Source organism: Macaca nemestrina, chromosome 3 (genome assembly GCF_043159975.1).
Source record: "Macaca nemestrina isolate mMacNem1 chromosome 3, mMacNem.hap1, whole genome shotgun sequence".
In the NCBI taxonomy this organism is placed as follows: Eukaryota; Metazoa; Chordata; class Mammalia; order Primates; family Cercopithecidae; genus Macaca; species Macaca nemestrina.
Genome location: NC_092127.1, coordinates 59,668,894 through 59,696,592, shown reverse-complemented (window position 1 = coordinate 59,696,592; position 27,699 = coordinate 59,668,894). Strand labels below are relative to the sequence as shown.

The following is a 27,699-nucleotide window of genomic DNA, read 5'->3' as shown; positions in this document are numbered from 1 at the left end:
ATCAAGAACTCACTTCCACCCTCTGTGATTTCATCTTCAACCCCACCAATCAGTACTCCCCACTTTCCGAGCCCACACCCGCCCAATTATCCTTAAAACTCTGGTCCCCAAAGGCTCCGGGAGACTGATTTGAGTAATAATAACACTCTCGGTCTTCGGCACAGCAGACTCCGCGCGAGTTACTCTTCCGCCATGGCCCTTCTGTCTTGATGAATCCACTTTTTCTAGGCAGCGGCAAGGTGAACCCCTCGGGCGGTTACAGCATCTCTTGTGGAAATAATGAATACATTTTCAAATTTACGTATATTTAAGAATTAAGGGACATAGTAAACTTGCTTTTTAAGTTTGATTTTAATAATTTTTTTAAAAATCAGTACTTCTCTTTTAATGATTTATTTTCAATAAATCTTAGTAGTTTGTATTGTTAGGACAGATACAAACTAAAAATAAGAGGTTTAATTTTTCCTGTTGGAAATGAAAGATTTTTATCTCTTCTTTGTTTTTTCAGATCATCTTAGCTTGAAAAAATGTGTATTTTCTCAGCTCTTTGAAATGCATATAAATCCTTTTGAAGACTACATAGGACTTTTTGGCCTTTTATGACCCAATAATGTCTTTCTCAAAAGCCTGGAAGCAATCTCTTTAACATACAATCATCCAGGAAGATAGCACCCCTATCTGCCAGTTTCTGCAGATGGATAGGAACCTAACTTCCATGGTGATCACCTTGCCCCAAGTTGCAAAACTACCTACTGTCATAAGAAAATGGTGTGTGAGCCGGGCGCGGTGGCTCACGCCTGTAATCCCAGCACTTTGGGAGGCCGAGGCGGGCAGATCACAAGGTCAGGAGATCGAGACCACGGTGAAACCCCGTTTCTACTAAAAATACAAAAAAAAATTAGCCGGGCGCGGTGGCGGGCGCCTGTAGTCCCAGCTACTCAGGAGGCTGAGGCAGGAGAATGGCGTGAACCCGGGAGGCGGAGCTTGCAGTGAGCCGAGATTGCGCCACTGCACTCCAGCCTGGGCGACAGAGCAAGACTCTGTCTCAAAAAAAAAAAAAAAAGAAAATGGTGTGTGTATGTGTGTGTGTGCGTGTGTGTGTGTATGTTTTCAGATAAAGCTATTTAGCTAACACAGGTAGTCATTTTAATTACCAGGTAAAGTTAGGATGGGTTATGTATGACACATGATGTTTTCAAGTCCTCTTACTTTAGAGCTAGTTATTGTGTATCTTGAAAACATATAGGTAATGGATTGTATCTTCTTGTATATCTATTAATAGTGAGATTTCTGTTTTTATAATCTCCTAGCAGATTGCCTGTGATGCTCATTACATTCTAGTGTAATGTTTACATATACAATGATAAAAAGGTTTTCTTTCTCTATTACCTTTCTGCAGAGGATTTCTGAACCAGGATAAAATTTTGTTTTCAATTCTATTTCCCAACAATATTTAACTAGAATTCAGATTTGCTTTTCTTGCTTTGGATTTTCTTCCTATTGACTCAATTCAGCCTTAACTATTGCCCTGGGCAAGAATCATATTTCTATACTAGTTACCAATTACTATTGATATAGTTGCAACTTATCCTCATGCTGTTTTATTCTTTATTGAAGGTAATTGTACTCTTTATAGTATGACGCGTTCTTGAAAATAAAGCAATCAAGTAAAATATAAAGAAATAAGCTAACAGGGGAATGTTAATGCTTTTTAAAATAAGGAAGCAAACCCTTCAGATGAATTTTCATGTAAAAAATATGTGAAGTTGTAGATGAGATATTTTAGTTAATATGAATGGCTTTGTTTGCCAATATTTGTGGCTAAACAGGTGTTAAAAAGAAATGTAAAGCAAATATAATACTAGTCAGAATTCTGTCATTCCATTTGTGAAGAAAATTATACTAATCATTAAAAGGATTTATGCATATTTCCTATTAAAATAGAACTTTCTCTTCAAGGAAAACATGAGAAGACAGAGACTTTTGGATTTCTTTTGGAAGTAGACATTAAAATAATTAAGATCTATATATTTTAAAGTATCTTTCTTTCAAATACCCTTGAAGTTGTCTTTAATCAGTAGTTTCATTAGACATTTCTCCATCTGCCATCATCACATGCATATGCAAGTGAGAAAACTTGTTCTGTGAAGTGATACTTTAATATTATTTTTAAATCAAGTGTCTAGATGGAAGGTTATACATCTTCAATTTTGCGAGATTTTCTTAAACACTGACTAAAACACAAAAAATATATTTTTGCTGTATGAATGACAATATTTCCACCTTGTAAAAACATAGGTTTTTTTTTTTTTTACTATATTAAATAGATTTTGAATGACCATAAAACATTCATAATATTTTTCTAAGTTTTATTCTTGCTGTATTTGGGGTATAAATTCTATATGGAGACATGAAAGTTCATTGACTCATGCTTCGTTTTTTAATAGAGTTTCAATATGAATCTTAAAGCGTAGATTTGATTTTTCAAGAAGAGGGAGTTAAAAGAATAGCATCTGTAATCTGGGTATTCTTAATATCTGAACTCTACACTAGCTAGGCCTACTAAATGATTAGTGTTGAAGGTTAGATTGCACGTCATTCAAAAGGCAATTTTCTTTGAACTGGCAATAATATCATAGACTGGCCTAAGACCTCAAAGTCATAAGTTATTATCAATCTGTCTTCAGAAGAGATGTTATCTTACAAAAAATCTCTGAAGTTAAAGGAAAAGAATCAACTTGCATGAAACATATTTTAACTCTCTTGTTTGAGGGACAGTATACAGCAAATTTTCTATACACTTATTGTTTCTGGACAATTCCATGATGAATCAATTGTGAAACTCATTACATTTCGAAGACTGACATTTAAACTCCGATTGAGACCAAGTATATTTTCTGCATGCAATCAGACTTCATTGATGTCTATGCTATTCTAAGTATTATGCCAGGTACTATTCAGATGCTAAATAAAAGACTGTCAGGTTATACCATCGAAAATAAAAGCTTCTTGACTTCTGAATATATTTATTCTGATTTACTTACTTAGATTTTTAGATGTAGCTTTCATATCATACTGAGGAGTAAATACCTGAAGGCTAAATGGAATTGTAATCCTCCAGAGTTGAAAGCATTCTAAGAAACTTTTAGTGGGTTTCTTCCTTCAGTCAAAACTACACTATCTCAGATATGCAAAAATAATTCCAAGAATATTTTTAAAATACGACAATTGTTTTACGGTATAAAAACCCTGAATCTAAAAAAAACTGGCTACACAACCAAAATATTTACTGAAGAAAATATTTTGTCTTAGATGAGTAGAGTTTTCTGACAGCTTTTTTGATGACATCTAGGACAGTTAATAAGTTATGGCCCTCAAATCTGGCTTTCCTATTTGAATAAATATTTTTTTCTTATGATTTTACTCACTGGAAGATAAATGTGCTTAAATTAGCTTTAAGAACACATATATGTCAAAATAATATCTTGGTTTCTAATCATGTTCAGGTAAATATACATTGCATTTCTCAGAAAGTCATTTAAGTTTTTAAGCTTTTTTTTTGTTTTGTGACTTAAAGCGTCTTTTACTAAAAACAAAAACAAAAAAACCTAATATTTGCCTCATTAAGTTTTTTTTTTAAACTAAAATACTCCAGGGCTAAGGTGTATATTTTTAAGTTCTGTAAATTAAGATATACTTTGGCAGCAAACTTTTTTTATTTGTTCACTTAGATCTATTTACTTTGTAACCATTACTTTTAAATTTATCGTTGTAATAAGACTTCATATATTTAAAAATTATTCTTACTCTGATTTATACCCAGAACAATAATTAAAATCATCTGTAACATCTTCAACTAGATTTTACGTTCTGATACTGTTACTCTTTGGAGTACAAGTTAGTTTTATACATCATCAATGTGCAATAACTGGAGAAATAATTGTTTATTTCCATCTAACTTACGTCCACATACATTGTGGCAAAATAAAGAGAGAATTGGATTGCTCAAATGAAAAAATTATTAGTATTTTTGTGTGTTGTGAACTCCAAGAACCATTGTGGGGATTATTAATTAGATCCAGTGGTATTTGTTCCTGAGTTTGCAGTGATTTTCACAGTACTCCACAGGGTCAGTTTTTAAACAATTTTGTATATTTAATTGTTTCATTTCATATGTATTTACAGTAACAATCGGTATTTATTAACAATGGCCAGGTCTCTATTACGCCCAAAGTTTACAAATACTTAAACATGGCTGTATCCTTTTTTATGGTTGCATAAAAAGGTCCTCATATACAGGTATTTGTCCTGATAGGAAATAATTGATTAATAATGTACAAGGGGATAGTAGCAGCTGCATGGTAAACAAGGAAGTTCAGGAATAGAGCACTTTAAGTAAGATAGGAAAACTGTGGTTTGGGAATTTCTGTGTCTAAAATGAGTGTAGATTTTAAAATCTATTCATGCGTTCAAATGTCATAGTATTATTGATATTCATATCTTAACCAGATATGCATTCCACAGCTAATATTTACACTACTATTTCATTATTACTTTCACAATTTATATTATTAGGTTGGTCCAAAAAGTTATTGCGGTTTTAACCAGAAGAATGGCAAAATGCAATTAGTTTTGCACCAACTTCATATTCATTTTAAAGGTCATTGTATCTGGATTATAAGATACTTTTATAACTTCCATTCTGCATTTTGCTAATGCATGCTTATATAAGTGAACAGAAAGCATTCTCTCTTACTGGTATCTAACTCTAACGTATTTTAACTGTAAAATTTGAGAAAATTAGCTAAGATTTTGCACAGAACTAACAAGTACACAATCTATCATCCACCACTCTGAAATCCAAAAAGCATCAAAATCACAAATCTTTTGGAAAACTATTTTTTTAACATAACCTGCCTTTCCCAAATAAATGTATTGCTATTTATAGTGTTTATCTAGCTTAGAGTGTTATGCATACATTTTGCTGCATATATATTAAGGTTTGATTACTATGTGAAGTGCTGATCCTACTGTGAGAATTACACAATACACAATATATGCATCAAATTAACCTTATAAAACTTGACAAATTTAGAATTATTAACACATCTAGCCCCAAGAGTTTTGGATATAGAACTGGGATTTGTGTTATTTAAACCAAGGTGAAATTTTAAAATCCTCTGTTCTGAAGTTGCATATCGTAAATTATTTGTGTGCTATCAATTTGCTGTGAAGGTCATATAGGAAAGCAAATATTAAGGCTGAAAGGTACTTAGAACTCATGCACTTCAGTATTGCCTTTTTAACACAAAAACATATGGCCAATAAAACAATTACTTTGCTTGAAATCACGCTGACAATAAGTGAATGATACAAGGACTGAATCCAACTCTATGTGCTATTATCACCCATTCGAACAAATTCAGGTGAGCACTTGTTTTGTTTTGTTTTGTTTTTGAGACAGAGACTCACTCTGTCACCCAGGATGGAGTGCGGTGGTGCAATCTCAGCTCAATGCAGCCTCTACTTCTCGGTTTCAAGAGATTCTCCTGCCTCAGCCTCCTGAGTAGCTGGGATTACAGGCTCACACCACCACACCCAGATAATTCTTTTTTAATTTCTAACAGAGATGGGGTTTTGCCATGTTGGTCAGGCTGGTCTTGAACTTCTGGCCTCAAGTGATCCACCTGCCTTGGCTCCCAAAGTGTTGGAATTATAGCCTGAGCCACCGTGCCTGGCCTGGTGAGCACTTTTATATGCCAGGCATTTCTATATGGGTGATAGTTGACACTTTAAACTCAGCATACGCTACACTTGATGTGTTTCATCTTCCCCAATTCTTAAACCTTCTCCTCTCATACTCCATTCTGATTATGGGCATCACCACCTTACAGCACTCATTTTTAAAATTTTAGTATTGCTGCGGTCTCTTTTCTTTCTTTGGGCCCTATCCACTCAGTTAATGTGTACACTAAATTCTATCTCCTTGCTTCTTTCCCTCATTTCTTCTCACTCTTGTTGACATTGCCTCACTTAACATAGGGCTAAGTAGTTTATTGTCTGAATTATCAAAAGAGAGTAAGAGCTGCCTCTAAGCATCCCTACCTACAATCTCTTCATTATCCTCACAGTCATCAACAACTCACATTGACACCTCAGAGAGCAAAATTCTGGCAATGGGTCATCCTGTAATGAATAAGTAGTCATTAAAATTCTACTATATGGAAAGCAACGTGCCAGCTATTTTGAAGCATTCAAAGAAAGGTAAGGCAGAATTTCTCTCCTCGTCAGAATTAGCTTAGCATCACTAAATTAGACCATCTACTTTAACCAGCATTCCAATGAATGAATGAATCAGTCAACAACAACACAAATAGCTCTATAGGATGCATGCCTTGTAAAATTACGTATGTGAAATAAAATTCTCCCATATTACCTGTGGGCTTCTTGAATGAAAATATACCGGATATTCACATGTTTAATTCCCATAAACTAAGTTTACCACAGGAGTCGTTTTCAGAGAAATCGAAATGGCCCAAAAATTTAAAAAATAATTTTAAATATTTGTATAACTAAGGGGTTGTTATCAAAGGGTAGAGATCTCTAGTGTTTTGATTTTTGATATATTCTAATGTCCCCCAAACTCTCAATGTAAACAAAGAAAGATGAACAGAAATAAGCTTCCATTGCTAATAATAATTATTACTATTATAAAACATAAAATTTTATCTCAGTAGTGGGCAGGAGAAACTGGGCACACTACATTGCAGTTAGAAAATACTTTCCTTTATGGCTTTTTTAAAAAATACAAAATATAACAAGTGATGGTGAAAGTGTAGATAAAAGGGAACCCTATACACCATTGGTGAGAATGTACATTGGTGCGGCCACAATGGAATACAGTATGGAGGTCTGTAAATAAATTTAAAGTAGAACTGCCATGTGACCCAGCAATCCATCTGCTGAATATATACAAAAGGATATTAAATCAGCACCTTGTAAAGACATCTGAACTCCCACGTTCATTGCAACATTATTCGCAACAGCCGAGATAAGGAAACAAACTAAGTGCCCATTAAGGAATAAATGGATAAAGAAAAGGTTATATAAATAATAGAATCTTATTCTGCCTTAAAAGAAGGAAATTCTGCCATTTTTGACAGCATGTATGGACCTAGAAGACATTTTTATAAGTGAAATAAGCCAGACACAAAGGCAAGAATGAAAGAAAAAAATGCTATATGATCTCGCTTACATGTGGAATTAAAAAAAAAAAAAAAAGAGAGAAAGATTGAATACATGGAAGCAAAGAGTAAAATAGTGGTTGGGGGGTGGTGAAAGGCAGAGGGAAATAGGAAGACACAGATAAAAAGGTATAAAGTTGTAGTTACGGTGGCGAACATGTCTAGAGACCCATTGTACAATATGAGGATCATAGTTAATATATACTACTGTGTGCTGGTAATTTGGTAACAGTAGATTATAGGTCCTTTTGCTGTAAAAAATGTAACTATACGAGATGATTAATGTATTAATTTGCCTGACTGTAGTAATCACTTCATTACATATGTGTATGTTAAGAATATCAAAAGATGATGTTATACACCTTAAATTATACAATACAGAAAGAATTTTTTTAATATGAGTTGTCATAGTCCTCTTCCTGAGAATTACATTTTTCCTTTAGAAATGTGTGTACACATGCACATGTGTTTACTTGCTTTGTGTTAAGTCCCAGTTAACTTACAGTAAAAAAGAATGAGCCCACATATCTACGTTTTTGGCAGAGAAAATTCAGAGAGCTAGACTTGAAGGGCTTAAGTTGAATAACTTAGAATAAACTGCAGCATATACATTCATGCCTAAGGGTGAGCTTGAACAGCAACAATGCTAAGTGTTTCTTTAAAGACAGGTAAAGATTCAATGCTAAGGAATTTTGAAGAAGGAGGCAGTATTTCCATAGATGGCGTAGCTAAAGACATTACAAATGGCTAGGAATTAATGTATACATAAGTGCGTCTGCTTTAAAGGCCTACTTTTTTCCCTTTCAGTTCTTCCCCAAGAAAGTCATATTAATAGCCACTAATACAAACATTATGTTCATTAGTGTAAAACATTGCCATTCCATGTTTTATTTCTCTTTTGGTAGCTCAACAATTCAATAAGTCTGATGAAGTCACACAGTCTTTGGGTTTTTACATTTTGGGGAATAAATGAGCAGTGACACTCTGCAAAGATTGAGACAATAAGAAAGATAAGATTACATAACAGAAAGAAAAGTCATACCTGGGAATGCCTACTTATTTCTCTTGTCCTACGGAGGGAGCTCAGAGTCTACACTTTTAATGAATACTGTGCAATATAGCATTATGATGACTACTGCATTGAGAATAACAATAGTAACTATTTCATTGTTATTGCAAAGTTACATTCAATTAACAAAAGTACATTCCTTAGAACATTTCTAGCATATAGTAAATATTACAACACTAATTATCATTTTAAGTTACAATAATAACATCATTTTCTAATGAGGATTAGATATAATTTAATGATGCCTGAAAATTACTTAGCACATTACAAGTGCTTTCTTCTTTTTCTTTTTCTTCTTCTCCTCCTCCTCCTCCCCTTTTTCTTCCACGTCTTCCTCCTCTGCCTCCATCTCTTTCTCCTTATCTTTCTTTTTCTCCTTCCTTTATCAGATATAAATCAACGTTTAAAAGAGGGAATTAAAATTGGTCCCTTTATGTGAATATAGGAAGATTTAGTCTTCACTTGTATCTAAAGTGTCTGTCTTCCAGTACTGTGGCCTCATAGTGCCCTTGATCCATATTCTTTGATTGATGAGAGAGTCAGAGGGATTAAGCACCACCTATATGTTAAAGTATATCACAAATTGAAAGAAAAATAAATTATTTTACAGTTTTATATGCACAAGACATTGTGGAGGCACATTTTATGCTATGATCAAGTTCAGTTATTCTAGTGTGATGTGTGCCTTACTTACAACTCTAGCAACCAAGTGAAATAGAAGGGAGATGTGTTTAGTTTAATGCAAATCTACTGTACACTATGAGCATTACTACTGCATTTAAACAATTTCACTAAATTGTGTACTATTGTAATTGTAAATATTATATGTCTTGCTAAAGTTGAAAGAAAAAATGTCTAAGCCTGAAGAGATTAAATAACTTTTCCCTAAGATCTAGAATCAGACAGCACCAAGGAAAATTAAATAAGATGGGAGAGCAAGTTAAAAGTATCTGCAGGGAAAAATATTTTTCTTAGTGTGTCTTTAATTTTTTTGGAATAAGGTCAGGTAAAATATTTTCCTTTAATATATGTGTAACTGAACAGCTTAGCAGCTTAGCCTCAAACTGCATTTTCAAGCTTTTTTTTTTTTCCTTTCCACTTTCCACCTGCCCCCAACCCAGTTTCAAGATGTAGCTCTCAGATAAACCTTATAACCCCAAAATGTTTTCTTTCCCTTCCCTTTTCCACTTTATGCTCCCATGACTTATGCACATTTATTTACCTAGATACTTTTTAAGCACATGCCATACTCATTTATATAGTCATATATTTCCTTAGAAGCTTCAAGGGTCAGATCTTGATGTGGACCAGACACTGCCGAATTCTCTCTCCAACAAAAGATTACTTCAATGCGGGAACCAACTCCCAGCTGAAGATTGACTACAAGATTGGCTATGATTGGCTGGGCACTGTGACTCACTCTTGTGATCCCAGCACTTTGGGAGGTTGAGGTAGGTGGATCACCTGAAGCCAGGAGTTCAAGACCAGTCTGGCCAATATGGTGAAACCCTCTCTCTACTAAATACAAAAAATTAGGCGAGCGTGGTGGTTCATGCCTGTAATCCCAGCTACTCGGGAGGCTGAGGCCGGAGAATTGCTTGAACCCGGGAAGCGGAGGTTGCAGTGAGCCGAGATCACGCCACTGCACTCCAGCCTGGGTCATGAGCAAAACTCTGTCTCAACAACAACAACAAAAAATAAAAATAAAATTGATTATAATTAATTTATAACCTGGTAGGACCCATGATGGTGCCAGCCCTTTCACCAGAGGGAGCAATAACTCAAGATGAACCATCTGAGCAAATCACATCACCTGGCACCTCCTAGCACCGCCCCCCGACCCTTTCTCTAAAAACTTCTGCATTCCCTCTACAAATTGAAGAATGGAATTGTTTTCTGCTCTTCCCCTTGCTGGCACAAATAAAAAGTCTTGCTCTCTTTTTTTTTATCACGTATATTATTATTTTGGCTTCTTTCTAAAAGTGGTGAGCAGCCAGACTCTTTTGCTGGTTACATACAGATTTTCATTTTGGAGTTTCAGGCTCATTCAAAACTACAGAAATTTACAAGTAATGAAGAGAGAGAAAATCCATAAATATTTTGATAATTAAAGTTTTATGAAATAAACTCAAGAAAGATGTAATTTTAGACCTTCCAAGCTAACTTAACAAATTTAATATATTATACTTTTTTGGCTCTCAAGCAAACTGTTATAAATAGAGTAAGAGGTCAAATAAAAGTATTGTTAAAAAATCTTTTTCCCCTTCTTGCATGCCCTACCTTGATTAATGTCACTACCATCTACCTAGGCAATGGGGACCAGAAATATGAAAGCTCTTTTCATTTCTCTTATCATAAGCATCTTGCAAAATGCCTTTTTGAAATAGGTACTCAATAATATTTTTGAAATGAATGAGCAAATGAATGAATTAATAGAAAGCCACTGAGAATTTACTGTTTTAATTAAATTCTCAGTGGCTTCTTCTCTAAAAACTAGAGAAGAAGAGTCTATCACTTTTTAAAATTGCCCTAAAAATTTGCGAATAAAAAGATCCCCAAGAAGATATTCTTCAATTGAGTAACTACATCAGGTAATCTATATAAACCAATGAATACTGTCTATACTGCATTCTAAGCTCCCTTCTCCTTCTCTTTTTAATGCTTCACTCAGCAAAGTATTATGATACCGAGATGAATGTAATGACATTTTGTGACATATTGTCAATAAAAATGCATTCTCTGTTGAAGCAACACTATACAAGAGCAGTTTAGAGGAAGAGGTACAGACATTTCCAACAAGAAAAACAAATATAGCATATGACAGTGAGAATATTTGTAATCTTACATAGGGTAAGAAAATAGTTTTTCTATTCTGTATTCCTTTCTTCCTTGTACTAGAACTACACTTATTAAATTATGTAAGTCTTCATATAACTCTTTGAAAGCAAAATCTTAAGTATTTTAACAAAATCCATTAAGCTACAATCAACTCTTCTATTTTATTGTTTAATTAGAAGGTACTTCTGGCACATTTAATCCAAAGCTCTCATTAAGTACTAGCAATAAAAACTTTAATGCCAATCATGTAGAAACTATGTGAATTTGACAAATTCTTTTAAACTATCACATAAACATATTAAAAACACAATTTCATGACCAAGAAATTTAAATAAGATGAAGCAATTTTTACTTATGTAAACAAATAGAGAAACTACATTAAAAATTAACCACCACCCAAATCATTATTGTTAACAACGTACTTCGCTTACACATGAAATAAAAGATTACTTATTCTTTTTTCCATACCAAGTGTGTATTATTCATAGAAATAATTTGTTCCTGTCACTTTAAACCCTCAATCAAGTTTTACAATATTTTCTTTACCTAAAATTTAATTTAAATTGATAAAAATGGTGTATCTAAAAAGAAAAACATGGTTAGCAGTAGAATTCAAATTTTAATAAATTCTTTTGGCTCTTATTTAGAAATATCATGGAATAAAATAATTTATGTCAAATAAGCAATAACTTCCCACATGTATATAGTTTATCAATTACATTTGTGGCCCAATAATCCAATCTTGAGTCACTTTGCTAATATATGTATATAATTTAAGGAATTTAAATTATTTCCGTAGTTGCCATTTCAATATCTGTTACTTTCATGAGTTACGAGATGATTTATTCACAAGAATAAAAAATGATTACTCATGGTATGTTATTATATTGTTAAAGTCCTAATTTTAAGCCATTAACTTATATTCTTTTGAAAACTTTCAGCATCCATAAAATAATTCAGATTTAAATGAAAAGATTTTCTATAGATGGAGCACCTCTATTTTCAAAAGTTGCCATCTTCAGACTTGATACTACATTTCCACTCTCTAACACCACACTGTTTTAAGTAGAAAAGCAAATGAAAGCTATTATTTTTAATAATTTAGATTGACTCTATTTGGGAGTTATTGCTTATAATCCAATAAAATGCTTTGAGATTATTTTAACACTTAGTTTTAAAAGCTATTTTAAAAGGCATAACTCCCTGCTTCCCTGATATTTGGCTTGCAAAACATAGAGGCAATGGAGTAAAATTTTGATAAATAAGATGAAAATCAAATTCTAGTTTGTTGTGTAAGAAAAGCATATGTTGAGATTTGGTTTGAGAATTTGGATAATTTCAAATAGTGACTAACATTAAACGTGGAACTGTGGTTTGTATCTATAACCATCAGTGCCAACTCTTGTATAAAAAAACATTTCAAAGCATATATTCTGTTTTTAAGTAACTTGGTTCACTGTATTCTAAAAACGAAGAAATGCAATCACAATTTCCCAAGATCTAGGAATAGTTTAGATGCTGGGGACATTACTTCCTCAAAATCATTACCTAATGTGATCATCTATTTACTATATCATATTCAAACATGTAAAAATAAAAATAAAGATCAATCCTAATAAAAAAAAACCCGTGCATTATGTTTCTCATAGAAATACAAGTGACTATGGAATCAGCACTGTGGAATTCATGCTATTTATTATTATTTCCACAAAATTTTGAGCTCTGTACCCAAATTCCTAATACAGTGGAGAAACACAAATTTCAGGTAGTTTCAGTTTTCCCAGGAACATATCACCTGGCTGCTATTTGGTTTTACTGTAATCTACAACTAAGGTTTTCATGTTGATTTTTCCATTATCCTTATTTTGGCTTTCTAATCCTCTCATATAATTAGCATCAAAGATTGGTGAAAAATTGTTGATGACATCTTGTCAAGAAATATTGTGAACTGCTTCTAAGGTTTTTATGGTTTTATGTCTTATGTCTTAAGTCTTTAATCCATCTTGAGTTAAATTTTTGCATAAGGTGTAAGGAAGGGGTTCAGTTTCAGTTTTCTGCATATAGCTAGCCAGTTTTCCCAACACCATTTATTAAATAAGGAATATTTTCCCCATTGCTTGTTTTTGTCAGGTTTGTCAAAGATCAGATGGCTGTAGATGTGTGGCATTATTTCTGAGGCCTCTGTTCTGTTTCATTGATCTATACATCTGTTTTGGTACCAGTACCATGCTGTTGTGATTACTGTAGCCTTGTAGTATAGTTTGAAGTCAGGTAGCGTGATGCCTCCAGCTTTGTTCTTTTGACTTAGAATTGTCTTGGCAATGTGGGCTCTTTTTGGTTCCATATGAAATTTAAAGTAGTTTTTTCTAATTCTGTGAAGAAACTCAGTGGTAGCTTGATGGTAATAGCATTGAATACATAAATTACTTTGGGCAGTATGGTCATTTTCATGATATTGATTCTTCCCATCATGAACATGGAATGTTTTTCCATTTGTTTGTGTCCTTTCTTATTTCCTTGAGCTGTGGTTTGTAATTCTCCTTGAAGAGGTCTTCACATCCCTTGTAAGTTGTATTCCTAGGTATCTTATTCTCTTTGTAGCAATTGTGAATGGGAGTTTACTCATGATTTGGCTCTCTGTTTGTCTATTATTGTTGTATAGGAATGCTTGTGATTTTTGCACATTGATTTTGTATCCTGAGACTTTGCTGAAGTTGCTTATCAGCCTAAGGAGATTATGGGCAGAGATGATGGGGTTTTATAAATATACAATCATATCATCTTCAAACAGAGATACTTTGACTTCCTCTTTTCCTAATTGAATACTCTTTATTTCTTTCTCTTGTCTGATTGTTCTGACCAGAACATTCAATACTATGTTGAATAGGAGTGGTGAGAGAGAATATTCTTGTCTTGTATCAGTTTTCCAAGGGAATGAGTCCAGCTTTTGTCCATTCAGTATGATATTGGCTGTGGGTTTGTCATAAATAGCTCTTGTTATTTTGAGATACATTCCATCAATACCTAGTTTACTGAATTTTTTTTAGCATGAAACGCTATTGAATTTTATTGAAGGCCTTTTCTGCATCTATTGAGATAATTATGTGGTTTTTGTCATTGGCCCTGTTTATGTGATGGATTACGTTTATTGATTTGCGTATGTTGAACCAGCCTTGAATCCCAAAGATGAAGCCAATATGATTGTGGTGGATAAGCTTTTTAATGTGCTGCTGGATTCTGTTTGCCAGTATTTTATTGAGGATTTTTGCAGTGATGTTAATCAGGGATATTGGCCTGACATTTTCTTTCTTTATTGTGTCTCTGCCAGGTTTTGGTATCAGGATAATGCTGGCCTCAAAAAATGAATTAGGGAGGAGTCCCTCTTTTTCTATTGTTTTGAATAGCTTCAAAAGGAATGGTACCAACTCCTCTTCGTACCTCTGGTAGAATTTGGCTGTGACTCCATCTGGTCCTGGGCTTTTTTTGGTTGGTAAGCTATTAATTACTGCCTCAATTTCAGAATTTGTTATTGGTCTATTCAGGGATTTGACATCTTCCTGGTTTAGTCTTGGGAGGGTGCATGTGTCCAGGAATTTATCCATTTCTTCTAGATTGCCTAGTTTATTTGTGAAGAAGTGTTTATAGTATTCTCTGTTGCTAGTTTGTATTTCTGTGGGATCAGTGGTGATATCCCCTTTATTATTTATTATTGTGTCTATTTGATTCTTCTCTCTTTTCTTCCTTATTAGTCTGGCTAGCAGTCTATCTATCTGTTTTGTTAATCTTAAAAAAAAGAAAAAAAAAAACAGCTCCTGGATTCATTGATTTTTTTGAAGGGCTTTTTTGTCTCTTTACCTCCTTCAGTTCTGTTCTGTTCTTAGTTATATTTTCTCTTCTGCTGTCTTTTGAATTTGTTTGCCCTTGCTTCTCCAGTTCTTTTAATTGTGATTTTAGGGTGTCAACTTTAGATTTTTCCTGCTTTCTCATGGGGGTATTTAGTGCTATAAAGTTCCCTCTAAGCACTGCTTTAGCTGTATCCCAGAGATTCTTTTACATCATGTCTTTGTTCTCATTGGTTTCAAAGAACTTATTTATTTCTGCCTTAATTTTATTATTTACCCAGTAGTCATTCAGGAGCAGGTTGTTCATATTCCCCGTAGTTGGGCGGTTTTGAGTGAGTTTCTTACTCCTCAGTTCTATTTGATTGCACTGTGGTCTGAGAGACTGTTCATTATGATTTCCATTCATTTGCATTTGCTGAGGAGTGTTTTACTTCCAATTATGTGGTTGATTTTAGAAAAAGTGCTATGTGGTGCTGAGAAGAATGTATATTATGTTGGTTTGTGGTGGAGAGTTCTGTGGATATCTATTAGGTCTGCTTGGTCCAGAGCTGAGTTGAAGTCCTGAATATCCTTGTTAACTTTCTTTCTCGTTGATCTGTCTAATATTGGCAGTGGGGTGTTAAGCTCTCCCACTATTATTGTGTGGGACTCCAAGTCTCTTTGTAGGTCTCTAAGAACTTGTTTTATAAACCTGGGTGCTCCTGTATTGGGTGCATATACATTTGGCATAGTTAGCTCTTCTTATTACATTGATCCCTATAACATTATGTGATGCCCTTCTTTGTCTTTTTTAGATCTTTGTTGGTTTAAAGTCTGTTTTATAAGAGACTAACATGGTAACCCCTGCTTTTTTTTTTTTTTTTTTTTTTGCTTTGTATTTGCTTGGTAAATATTCCATCATTCCTTTATTTTGAGCCTATGTGTGTCTTTGCACATGAGATGGATCTCCTCAATACAGCACACAGATGGATCATGACTCTTTATCCAATTTGCCAGTCTGTGTCTTTTAATTGGGGCATTTAGTCCATTTACATTTAAGGTTAATACTGTTATGTGTGAATTTCATCCTGTCATTATGATGCTAGCTGGTTATTTTGCCCATTAGTTGATGCAGTTTCTTCATAGTGTCCATGGTCTTTACATATTGATATGTTTTTACAGCGGCTGGTACTGGTTTTTCCTTTTCATATTTAGTGCTTCCTTCAGGAGCTCTTGTAAAGCAGTCCTGGTGGTGACAAAATCCCTCAGCATTTGCTTGTCTGTAAAGGACTTTATTTCCCCTTTGCTTATGAAGCGTAATTTGGCTGGACATGAAATTCTGGGTTGAAAATTTTTTTCTTTAAACATGTTGAATATTGGCCCCCACTCTCTTCTGGCTTGTAAGGTTTCTGCAGAGAGATCCGCTATTAGTCTGATGGACTTCCCTTTGTGAGTAACCCGACCTTTCTCTCTGGCTGCCCTTAACATATTTTTCTTCAACGCTGGTGAATCTGACAATTATGTGTCTTTGAGTTGATCTTCTTGAGGAGTATCTTTGTGGTGTTCTCTGTATTTCCTGAATTTGAGTGTTGGCCTGCCTTGCTAAGTTGGGGATGTTCTCCTGGATAATATCCTAAAGTGTGTTCTCCAATTTGGTTCCATTCTCCCTGTCACTTTTAGGTACACCAATCAAATGTAGGTTTGGTCTTTACATATAGTCTCATATTTCTTGGGAGAGTTGTTTGTTCCTTTTCATTCTTTTTTCTCTAATCTTGTCTTCACGTTGTATTTCATTAAGTTGATCTTCAATCTTGGATATCCTTTCCTCTGCTTGATCGATTTGACTATTGATACTTGTGTGTGTGTCACAAAGTTCTTGTGTTGTGTTTTTCAGCTCCATCAAGTCATTTATGTTCTTCTTTAAACTGGTTATTCTAGTTAGCAGTTCCTGTAACTTTTATCAAGGCTCAGCTCTTTGCTTCCTTTCCTTAGGTTAGAACATGCTCCTTTAGCTTGGAGGAGTTTGTTATTATCCACCTTCTGAAGCCTACTTCTGGCAATTCATGAAACTCATTCTCCATCCATTTTTGTTCCCTTGTTGGTGAGGAGTTGTGATCCTTTGGAGGAGAAAAGGCATTCTGGTTTTTGGAATTTTCAGCATTTTTTGTTGACTTTTCCTCATCTCTTTGGATTTATCTACTTTTGGTCTTTGATGTTGGTGAAGTCCAGACAGGGTTTTTGCATGGCTGTCTTTTTTGTTGATGTTGATGCTATTGCTTTCTGTTTGTTAATTTTCTTTCTAACAGTTAGGCGCCTCTTCTGCAGGTGTGCTGGAGTTTGCTGGAGGTCCACGCCAGACCCTGTTTGTCTGGGTATCACCAGCAGAGGCTGCAGAATAGCAAAGATTGCTGCCTGCTCCTTCCTCTGGAAGCTTCGTCCCAGAGGGGCACCCACCAGATACCAGCTGGAGCTCTCCTATATGAGGTGTCTGTCTACCCCTGCTGGGAGGTGTCTCCCAGTCAGGAGGCATGGATGTCAGGGACCCATCTGAGGAGTCAGTCTATCACTTAGCAGAGCTCGAGTGCTGTGCTAGGTGATCCACTGCTCTCTTCAGAGCTGACAGGCAGGAATGTTTAAGTCTGCTGAAGCTGCGCCAAGAGCCACATCTTCCCCCAGGTTATCTGTCTTAGGGAGATGGAAGTTTCATCTATAAGCCCCTGGCTGGGGCAGGTGCCTTTCTTTCAGAGATTCCCTTCCCAGAGAGGAGGAATCTAGAGAGGCAGTCTGGCTACAGCAGCTTTGCTTTGTTGCGGAGGGTTCTGCACAGTTCGAACTTCCTGGTGGCTTTATTTACACTGTGAGGGGAAAACTGCCTACTCAAGCCTCAGTAATGGCGGACTCCCCTTTCCCCACCAGGTTGGAGCATCTTAGGTTGACTTCAGATTTCTGTGCTGGCAGTGAGAATTTCAAGCCAGTGGATCTTAGCTTGTTGGGCTCCATCGGGGTGGGATCTGCTGAGCAAGACCTCTTGACTCCCTGGCTTTGGCCCTCTTTCTAAGGGAGTGAACAGTTCTCTCTTGCTGGTGTTCCAGGCCCACTGGTGCACACACACACAAAAAAAACCCAAAAAACTCCTGCAGCTAGCTCAGTGTCTGCCCAAATGGTTGCCCAGTTCTGTGCTTGAAACCCGGGGCCCTGGTAGTGTAGGTACCTGAGGGAATCTCCTGGTCTGAGGGTTGTGAAAACCTTAGAAAAAGCATAGTATTTGGGCCAGCTAGCACCGTCTCTCATGGCACAGTCCCTCATGGCTTCCCCTCATTAATAGAGACCCCTTGCACTTCCTGGGAGTGGCAACACCCCATCCTGCTCCTGCTTGTCCTCCGTGGTCTGCACCTACTGTCTAACCAGTCCCAATGAGATAAACTGGGTACCTCAGTTGGAAATGCAGAAATTACCCACCTTCTGCATTGGTCTTACTGGAAGCTGAAGACCAGGGCTGTTCCTATTCAGCCATTTTGCCAGCCCCTCGATTATTTCTATTTCTTTAACCAATTCTTATCGTCTCCAATGCAAATATACTATGTTTTTGTTTATAAGCCACTTAGAATATGTTATCATATTATTCTCTTAAACTTGTGGCATATAAATCAGGTAAGGCTGACCTCACTTGACAAACACTTTGACAGCCTAGCTTAAGATATTTAGCTCGTAAGTGATAGAACTTTGATTCAACCTTATCTTCTACTTTCAAAGCTAGTCTTATTTGTATTACTTTACAGTTACTAAAAATACTTGGGGATATGTATATTTTTTAATAAAAAAGTAATTGATTATATCCTTTGACAACTTTAATTATTTTCCCTCAATCAACTATTTAATATACTAAGTCAAGTCAAGCAACAATTTTGGTTAAACTATTTGGCACATGATTGACTATTAATTAAGTTGGTGGCTTGTAGACTCAGCTGTAGCAGTGTTAAACTAACAGTCAAAAGCAATCTTGAATCCAAGTGAGGTTCCTTCATCTGCTTGTATAATACTAGACAATTTCTCACTAAAATATAGTTTATTATAATTATGATATTACAGTTATGTGTTTGGGGAAATAATTTCATTTTATATTTGTTATATTTGTATATTTCTTCAGATTTTCTCTACATAATGCCTACTTCATCTAGTAGGATAAGGTAAGGCAGAATCCTTCAAAGGTAAAGCAGAATCCTTCTCTGAGTTGTGTTAAAAATGTTCATGGCAGAGAGATGGTTTATCATTTTAGTCTGTCCTTGGTAAAAGTTATGTTATTATAGTCATCATCACAGCATTAAACACTCTTAACTATGCAGTCCCAAGGTATATCACTCAGTGTGATGTGGTAAATAAACCCCTGCACTATAGGTAAGAGCTGAATGGGGTCTCAGCTCTGGCACTAAAAAATTATGGGGGAGTCTTATCTCCTCAATCTATAAAACATGCTTCCTGAAAAGTGTGGAGTTTCATCACCTAAAAATGATCTTCTACTTCAACTGTTCTTTTACTGTAGACTTGTTTGCTTGAGTAAAATCCATTGATTTTATGTAAACATGACAAACGCTCCCTGTTTATTGTTTAAAAACAAGTAAAACAAAAGTCCTAATCCTTGTAATGAGAATTTGGATCCAATCCTAATTAGTTCCTGTGTTTTATGTTAATTAGAGTATACACTTATATGGGTAGTAGTGTAAAGGACTGCTGTTAGGTTGGTGCAAAAGTAATTGCAGTTTTTCTATTAAAAATAATGACAAACCACAGTTATTCATAATTTAGTTTCTTTGTATTTCTTTTCATTAATTTTAACATAATATTTCCATGATAGAAAAGCCATACAGTAGCAAAGTAAAGGTCTCATATTTCACTTTGATGCAAGTAAATATGTGGAACTCTATATGTATCATAGTAATTTAGAATAAAGGTAACATGTTAGAGTTTTCACAAGCAAAATAGTTGTAGTACCACTGCAGAATAGTGTTGGCAGTTTAATTCAAATACTAACTTTTGTTTTGTTAATTTTAATAAGACATAGAAACAGCATCAATAATTTAAAAATATATTATATTGTTTATGAAACTATTAAAGCACTTTCAAATTGTAATGGGATTTTTAGTAGAGCACTGACCAGCAAATCATCCTCTAAACGTTTCAAAAAACAAAACAAAACAAAACAAAATAACAAATAACAAAAAAAACTTACAGTATTACAAACATTTTGCAAAAATATTTACTGATTTTATAAGTATGTAAAATTTTTTGCATATCACTCTATTAAATATCAAGAGTATTGAATTTAGTTTACTGTATTATTTTTAGTTATTTCTACGAAGTTACTATTTCGAGAGTATTTATCCATGTACATATTAGAGAGATTGAGGGATGTCTGAGGACCAAAATAAAGAAAAAAAAAAAAAGCGAATGAAGTTTCACTTCTCCTCTTGCCTGTGAAATATGGTGTTTGAGGAAGAATGAAGATACTCTTACTGCCCATAGTCATCATTTTTTCAGATGGTTGGTATTTTTACAGATGAAGTCATCTTAAGTCTTGAATTATGGTTTCAAAACTATGTCTAAGTAACACCTACCCTAGATAGCCCAAATGCCTGGCTTAATACTCCCTAATGTCTCTTTACCATCTTTCTTGAGCTGGTCTTTTTTCCTGCTTCCTCAAGACAGGCTCTTATTCATGGCATTTCTTCATCTTAGGGTGTATTTTGCCCCCGGAGTACCCTGAAAACATAGTTTACTACTTTTTTATTTCAAAAGTTTTCCCCCAATATCATGGTCCCATCTTTTTCTTCCATTCTCTGATCTACCCTCCTACACAGGAGATAAATATTATATGATTGTCGTGTTTATGGTAGACACACCCTTAACAAGTTCCATGAGGGCATGGATTTTATCTCATTTGCCAGCATTCAGAACAGCTTTTGATACTAATTGATTATCTTTTAAATAAATAAATGTTTGTCTTTTTGTTGTTGTTGTTCTGGAGAGATACTTTCTTTTACATGGAGTTATTATGCTTAGATGTGTAGAGAAATACTATGTGGTTAAACTAAGTTAACCAGAAATAAATTTTCTGGAGAGTATTTAAGATTATGACACATGTGTATCCACAATATGCTTCTAGAAAAGGGAGGGAAGGAAGGGAGGGAGGGAGGGAGGAAGGAAGGAAGGAAGAAAGGAAGGAAGGAAGATAAAGAGGGATGGAGGAAGGGAAAGGAAAGGAAAAAAGGAAGAAGAGAGCATACTCAAAATTACAGCAATACCACAAATTACATTGTAGTTCTGAAAAGACAGTTATCTATCTTTGAATTATCTCTTTGAAATTCACTAAACTAAAAATACATGCTTAATATACCCACGTAATACCTTGAGTATACTGACAGAATGCTTGGTGTTATATTTATTCTTTTTTTCCTCTTAGATTTCACACCCTTGCCAAAAGAAAAAAAGAAAAAAAAAAAAAAACCCTAGGAACAAGTGCTAAGTCATTTGATTTACTTTGAATTTCTTTGCTTTAGGATTATAAATCAGACTCTTATTGTCACTTTAATGCAGAAAGGATTCTTTTGTGTTCATAATATAGATCAAGATGTGATTTAAGTTGAATCTTGTCAAGGTAACTCCTTTTTAAACTATGAGAAGAGACTTGGCTGTAGCCCAAAACTAATGGGACTCATATTTTATAATAAAAAGCAATATGTTAGTAATAGAGGCTTTGCTGCTGCTTGCTGTCTCCACAAGCACAATTTCTTGTAAGTTTTCACAGCTAATGCATTTTTTTTTGTCAAGTCATAAGCACTTTAAAAAAGTCTCTACTTAATATTGTGGAAGACAGAAATTCTAAATTTCCAAAGGAAGTAATGAAAATAGAGATCTTAGCCTGGAGGAATAAGATATAAGATGCTTGACTATCAAAAGAATCCCATTTTGAAAAGAGAGACCATCAGAAAGTGGTGTGAATATAAAACTGAACAAACCTTCAAATTGAATATAAAGGGGTGTCACACTTCCAGTATCTTTCCTCTTCCCTACATTTTAGAAAGGATCTTTCAACTGGTCAAATGTAAAAGATGACAGGAAGTAATTTATATTGTTCACATCTACTATTTAATGACTTCCTTGAGAAATGAAAGCTAATTTCACTTGTGTTTGCAATATACTGCAGATGCTTGTCACACATTGTGTATAGCTGTTGTAAGGGTACTTGTCTGTAGTGTCGAGTTAGATATTGATGTAAAATTATAGCGAAAGTTTCAGGACAACTAGTTACTTAAACTTTTAAACTCTGTGACTGCCAATCTGAAAAAGCCAAGGGTATATTGCACAGAAAAAAATACCAGTGTGAGCAATGACTAGTCAAGTGGGAGAAATTCACTTGGAAATTGCTGATTATATTAATAAGTCATCTTCCTAGAAAACCAAGTCATTTTTACTTATTCAATTAATAAATTTTATAAAAATAAAAGACTAATTTAATTTAAAACATTACCTTATGGATATTTAACTGATTCTTCAAATATTACATTGTATGTAAGATTTCCAAAGCTAACATTTGCCTAAAATGATACTTCCTAGATCTTCAAAAAGTTTCAACATTTCAAGGACATTCATATGATGTTTTAATATTTACTTTTCAATTATGCAAGTGTACCATGCTCCCACTGTTATGCCTTACTTCATGTTTTTTCCCCTTCGTGGAGGTGTAAAAAATGGAGGAGAATACTATTCTTTAATGTCAGTGTGGCTGTCTTCAAGAAGTATTATCGGTGGCTTAGCAGCTGGGACCTTTCTTCTTTACTCCTGAGTGCCCCAGAATAAATTTGTTATGTCACTGATAGACTCCTTTTTATTTTTCTCCTTGAATCTTGTGATAATATTGCTCCTTATTTATATGATCCATTTCCAAGTAGCAATTAAACTGCCTTGAATATTGTAATAAAATCACTTATCTCATCTTTTTTTATTCTTCACAAATTGGTTTGCACAGTAATAGAAGTATTTGTATAACTATTTTTCATATGAAGTCACTGAAGTTAACAAAATTTAAGTAAATAGTAAAGTCAGGATGTAAATGTAGGTCTCGTAACTCTATTATCCTTTTCTCCTCTCACGAGGTTACTTCACATTAATTTTTAAGGCAAAGTTACCAGCTTTTTTAGGATCATGAACTTAATAACTAAAGTATCTCTAAGTATTAACAAGAGGAGTAAAGACGAGTCTTAAAGAGAGAAAGTTAAGCCCTACAAAATGGACACATGTGCCTTGTTATTTTCTTATTATGAGAATTATTGTGCCCAATAAAATATTTCAATAAAACCTGAAACTTTGTTTCAGATTTTCACCTGGGCTTTTCTTGAGCATCTCTAGACAGTCATATGCAGAATAAAAATTAGATTTTAGTTAAATAATTTTTAAGGTATTATCTAATAAGAAGCATTTAGTATCATTAACTAGACAGTCTGTTACTAGGACACATAATCATTTTTATAGTCCTAGAATGTTATAGTCAATGTCTTCTTTAGGGCATTTTTATTATAATTAATTTATTTATATTACTAAGTAATTTTATATTATTTAATTGTTATATTTTATAATTCTTAAAACTTTTAAATTAGCTGATTCTGTTTTGGAACCAATAATGATTATTTAAAAATCATTACTTTTTTTATTGATCCTAGTTATATGCTAATAATGGAGAAGTGTGTGAATAACTTTGTATAAGCCCTTTGTTTACTAAAGCAAAAGAATATCATTCACTTAATTCTATGTCTTGATTTACCTTTTCTTAATATGTACTTGTTGTTCCTTAATAGTCTCCCTAAGTAATCTCATCCACTGTCATTGATTCAGCTGCCAAAGATAGGCTGAGAACTCTTGAATTTTTATCTTCAATCTAGAACTTGTCTTGAACTACAAATTATGTATCTAATGCCTTACTAGATGGTTCTACTTTGATGTCGCAAACACAATTTAAACGAATGGTTTCATAACCCTACCCCACCTTCCTAACTACCCTTCCTCTGCTGTTTTAAAACATATTAAATGATAATTATATACATCAAGTTGGTGAAGCCAGCAGTTTTGGAATCATCCTTGACTCTTCTCTTTTCATTACTCCTCCTTCAACAAACGTTATTATTCTGTGTTAATAAAATATTTAACTTACTATTTATTCACCAAATATTAATGTTCCACACCCTCTCCATCATTTTGTCAACTTCTTTGCACCTCCATTGCCATTACTGTAAGCCAGACGCCCACTGCCCTTTACTGCCCAAAGTAGGGATAGACCTCTTTGGCCTTCTTCATAGTTCAAATCCAATCTTTCTTTAATCTACACTTTTCCCTGTTTACAGAGTCATTGTTTAGAAATGCAAGTCTGATTACACTTTCCCCTTACCAAAAACCCTTTAATAATTTCCCATTGCCATTTTTTAGGTGTACCAAGTTCTTAGTATGGAAAAAAATATACTATGAAATTTTGTCTCCACACATGTTGAAGTTCATCTCTCACTCCTCTCTACTCTCTTATCTATGCTTTAGACAAATGGAATTACTTTTTTTCATACTGAGACATTACAACAGGAAATCCTTCTTCCTAGGACTCCTGTTCACCACCACTACCTCAACAAATAGGTAGGTTTACATCATCCTTTATGTATTAACTAAGATCTCACTTTTTTTGTGAATCTCCCCAGAGTAGATAGGGTGCCTCAGTTAATAATTTCTCTGCATCTCCCTTCATGACATTCATCAGAATTGTAATTATTTGTTTATTGTCTTGATATTTCTCTCTTGGATTGAAATTTCATTGAGGAATAGACTATTTTATTCCCTCTGCTAAATTCTTTGTTTCTGTCAGAAGAACAAGGAGTGCATGCAATGAGCAATTGAGTAATTGAATACTGTTTTGATTCTTGATAATTTGTCCACTATACTATCCATTTCTTGAACCATAAAGTCATCTGCTTTGTGGACTAATATACATTAACATATTTATATCCAAGTTCTTTACCTTAGGGTAATTAGGATTCATCCTTTGATCCTGCCATTCAGTCAACTGTATATAGTAATTTTCACAAATTGGGACCCTTCTGAAGTAAGCAAGTTGTATTTCCTCAATAGTTAAACTAAGCATTTAACAATTATTTGCCAAATATTTTTAAAGTTTATAAAAGTTAATTGAACAGGACATGCAAATCTAGAACCTAAAAATTTTAGAAACCAAATTACAAACTTGTAAAATCTCATAAATAGAAGTTATACCTTTATAACCCACACTAATTTCACTTATATATTTTTTTATGACAGCAGATCCATGTAAGACTCTTGCATCCAGGACAAGTTGGAATGATTACATATGAAAGTTTTAATTGCACTGTATGGGGATGTTGCTGCATTGTGAATTAAATAAGAATTCATATTTTCTTACTATGCGGTTATTATTTGATATTTTCTGTGATCTTGTCAAATATATTCTTCATTCTAATTTCCATTCTGTTACCATGCTACAATCTACTGCTAATTATAAATCATTTGGAATTCTTTGGTTGCCATGTAATATTCAAAAAGGGGAGTGCCATTGAGCAGTTCCTTTCAAAAAGGTATGCAATATTGCCACTTATTACTGCTACCATCATGGACTGTGGAACATTATGCAATGGATCTGAGCTCATAACAGCTTTAATTCTGATAAAGCAACAGGCCACAGAGAGGAAGTATTCTTCACCAGATTAAGTTTTAAGCAGTACTATCTTAAAAGAGTAAGAATGCCTAGGAACTCTCAACTTCAAAGTACTTATGGATTTACTTGAAATGATGGATATTTTAAAATTTTCAAATTAGAAAGTGTTAGAGAGGATGTGGAGAAAGGAGAACCTCACACCCTGTCGGTGGAAATTTAAATTAGTACAGCCATTATGGAAACAGTATGGAGGGTCCTCAAAAAATTAAAAATAGAACAACCATATGATCCAGCAATCCAACTGCTGGGTCGGTATCGAAAGGGGACAAAATCAGCATCTCAAAGATATATCCATGTTCACTATATCACTATTCACAATAGCCAAGATACAAAAACAATCTAAATGTCCTTCCACATGTGAAGGGATAAAGAAAATGTGGTGTGTATACACAGAAAGAGTGGGATAATATTCAGCCACAAAAAGAAGTAAATCCTGCCATTTGTGTTAACATATGATATAGTTTGACTGTTTCCCCACGCAAATCTCATCTTGAATTGTACTTCCTTTAATCCCCACATGTCATGGGAGACACCAATGAGAAGTGATTGGATCATGGGGAAGGTTTCTCCCATGCTGTTCTTGTGACAGTGAGTGAGTGAGATCTGAAGCTTTTATAAGCATCTGGCATTTTCCCTGCTGGCACTTCTCTCTCCTGCCACTGTGGGAAGACGAACATGTTTACTTTTCCTTCCACCATGATTCTAAGTTTCCTGAGGCCTCCCTAGCCATGTGGAACTGTGGGTCAATTAAATCTCTTTTCTTTATAAATTATTCAGTCTTGGGTATTTCTTCATAGCAGTGTGAGAATGGACTAATATAACATGTATGAATAGGAAGGATGTTATGTTAAATGTTTTATTAAATAAGCCAGGGAAAGAAAACAAATATAGTTATATACCACATAATCTTTTAGTCAATGGTGGACACATATGTGATGGATTCCCATAAGATTAAAATGAAGCTGAAAAATCTTTATTCCTTAGTGACTTCATAGCCACCATCCTAACATTATAGTGCAGCACATTATTCTCATATTTACAATGATGTTGTTGTAAACAAACCTACTGGGCTACCAGCAGTATAAACAGTAGCACATACATTTATGTGCAATACATAATATAATAAAGATAAATGACTATATTATTGGTTTACATATTTAATATACTATACTTTTATCAATATTTTAGAGCATACTCCTTCTACATATTAAAAGAATAGTTAACTGTAAAATGGCCTTAGGCAGGTCCTTCAGGAGGAATTCCAGAAGAAGGCATTATTATCCTAGGAGATGACAACCATGTGCATATTATTTCCTTTAAAGACGTTCCAGTAGGACGGGATAAACTCGTGGAAGACAGTGCTATTGATGATTCTGCCCCTGTGTAGGCCTAGGTTAGTGGGTGTGTTTGTTTCTTAGTTTTTGACAAAAAAATTTGAAAAGTAAAATAAATAAATAAATAATAGGAAAAAGCATATAGAATAAAAATATAAAGAAAGAAAATATTTTACTGCTATACAATGTATTTGTGTTTTAAGGTAAGTTATTACAAGAATCTTTTTTTTAAATAACAGTTTCTAAAGTGGAAATAAATGTTACAGTAAATTAAGGTTAATTATTTAAGAAAGAAAAATTTTTTTTTATTAATTCAATGTAGCCTAGGTGTACAGTGTTTGCAAAGTGGCATATAATAACGTTCTAGGCCTTCATATTCACTCACCACTCACTTACTGACCCATCCATAGCAACAACAGTCCTGAAAACTTCATTCATGATAAATACCCTATGTAGTTAGGCCATTTTTTAATGTTTTATAGCATATTTTATTGGGCCTTTTCTATGTTTAGATAAACAGATACTTACACCATTATAATTCTTTACAGTCTTCAGGACAGTAACATGCTATACAGGCTTGCAGCCCAGGATCAATAGGCCATTCCATATAGCT

The 27,699-nt window shown here is 34.2% G+C and overlaps 1 long non-coding RNA gene across 2 annotated transcripts; it reads left to right on the top strand.

Annotated features, from left to right (window-relative positions):
• Nucleotides 1–108: 108 nt before the first annotated feature.
• LOC105486080 (uncharacterized) lies at nt 109–25,439 on the top strand. 2 transcript variants are annotated; one of them, XR_989939.2, is made up of 5 exons: nt 109–239; nt 6,132–6,264; nt 9,592–9,764; nt 24,552–24,644; nt 25,320–25,439. It is a non-coding gene; the product is annotated as an uncharacterized lncRNA (long non-coding RNA). The 2 variants fall into 2 exon arrangements; XR_989938.2 differs by lacking the exons at nt 24,552–24,644; nt 25,320–25,439 and adding an exon at nt 10,052–10,243.
• The last annotated feature ends 2,260 nt before the right edge of the window (nt 25,440–27,699 follow it).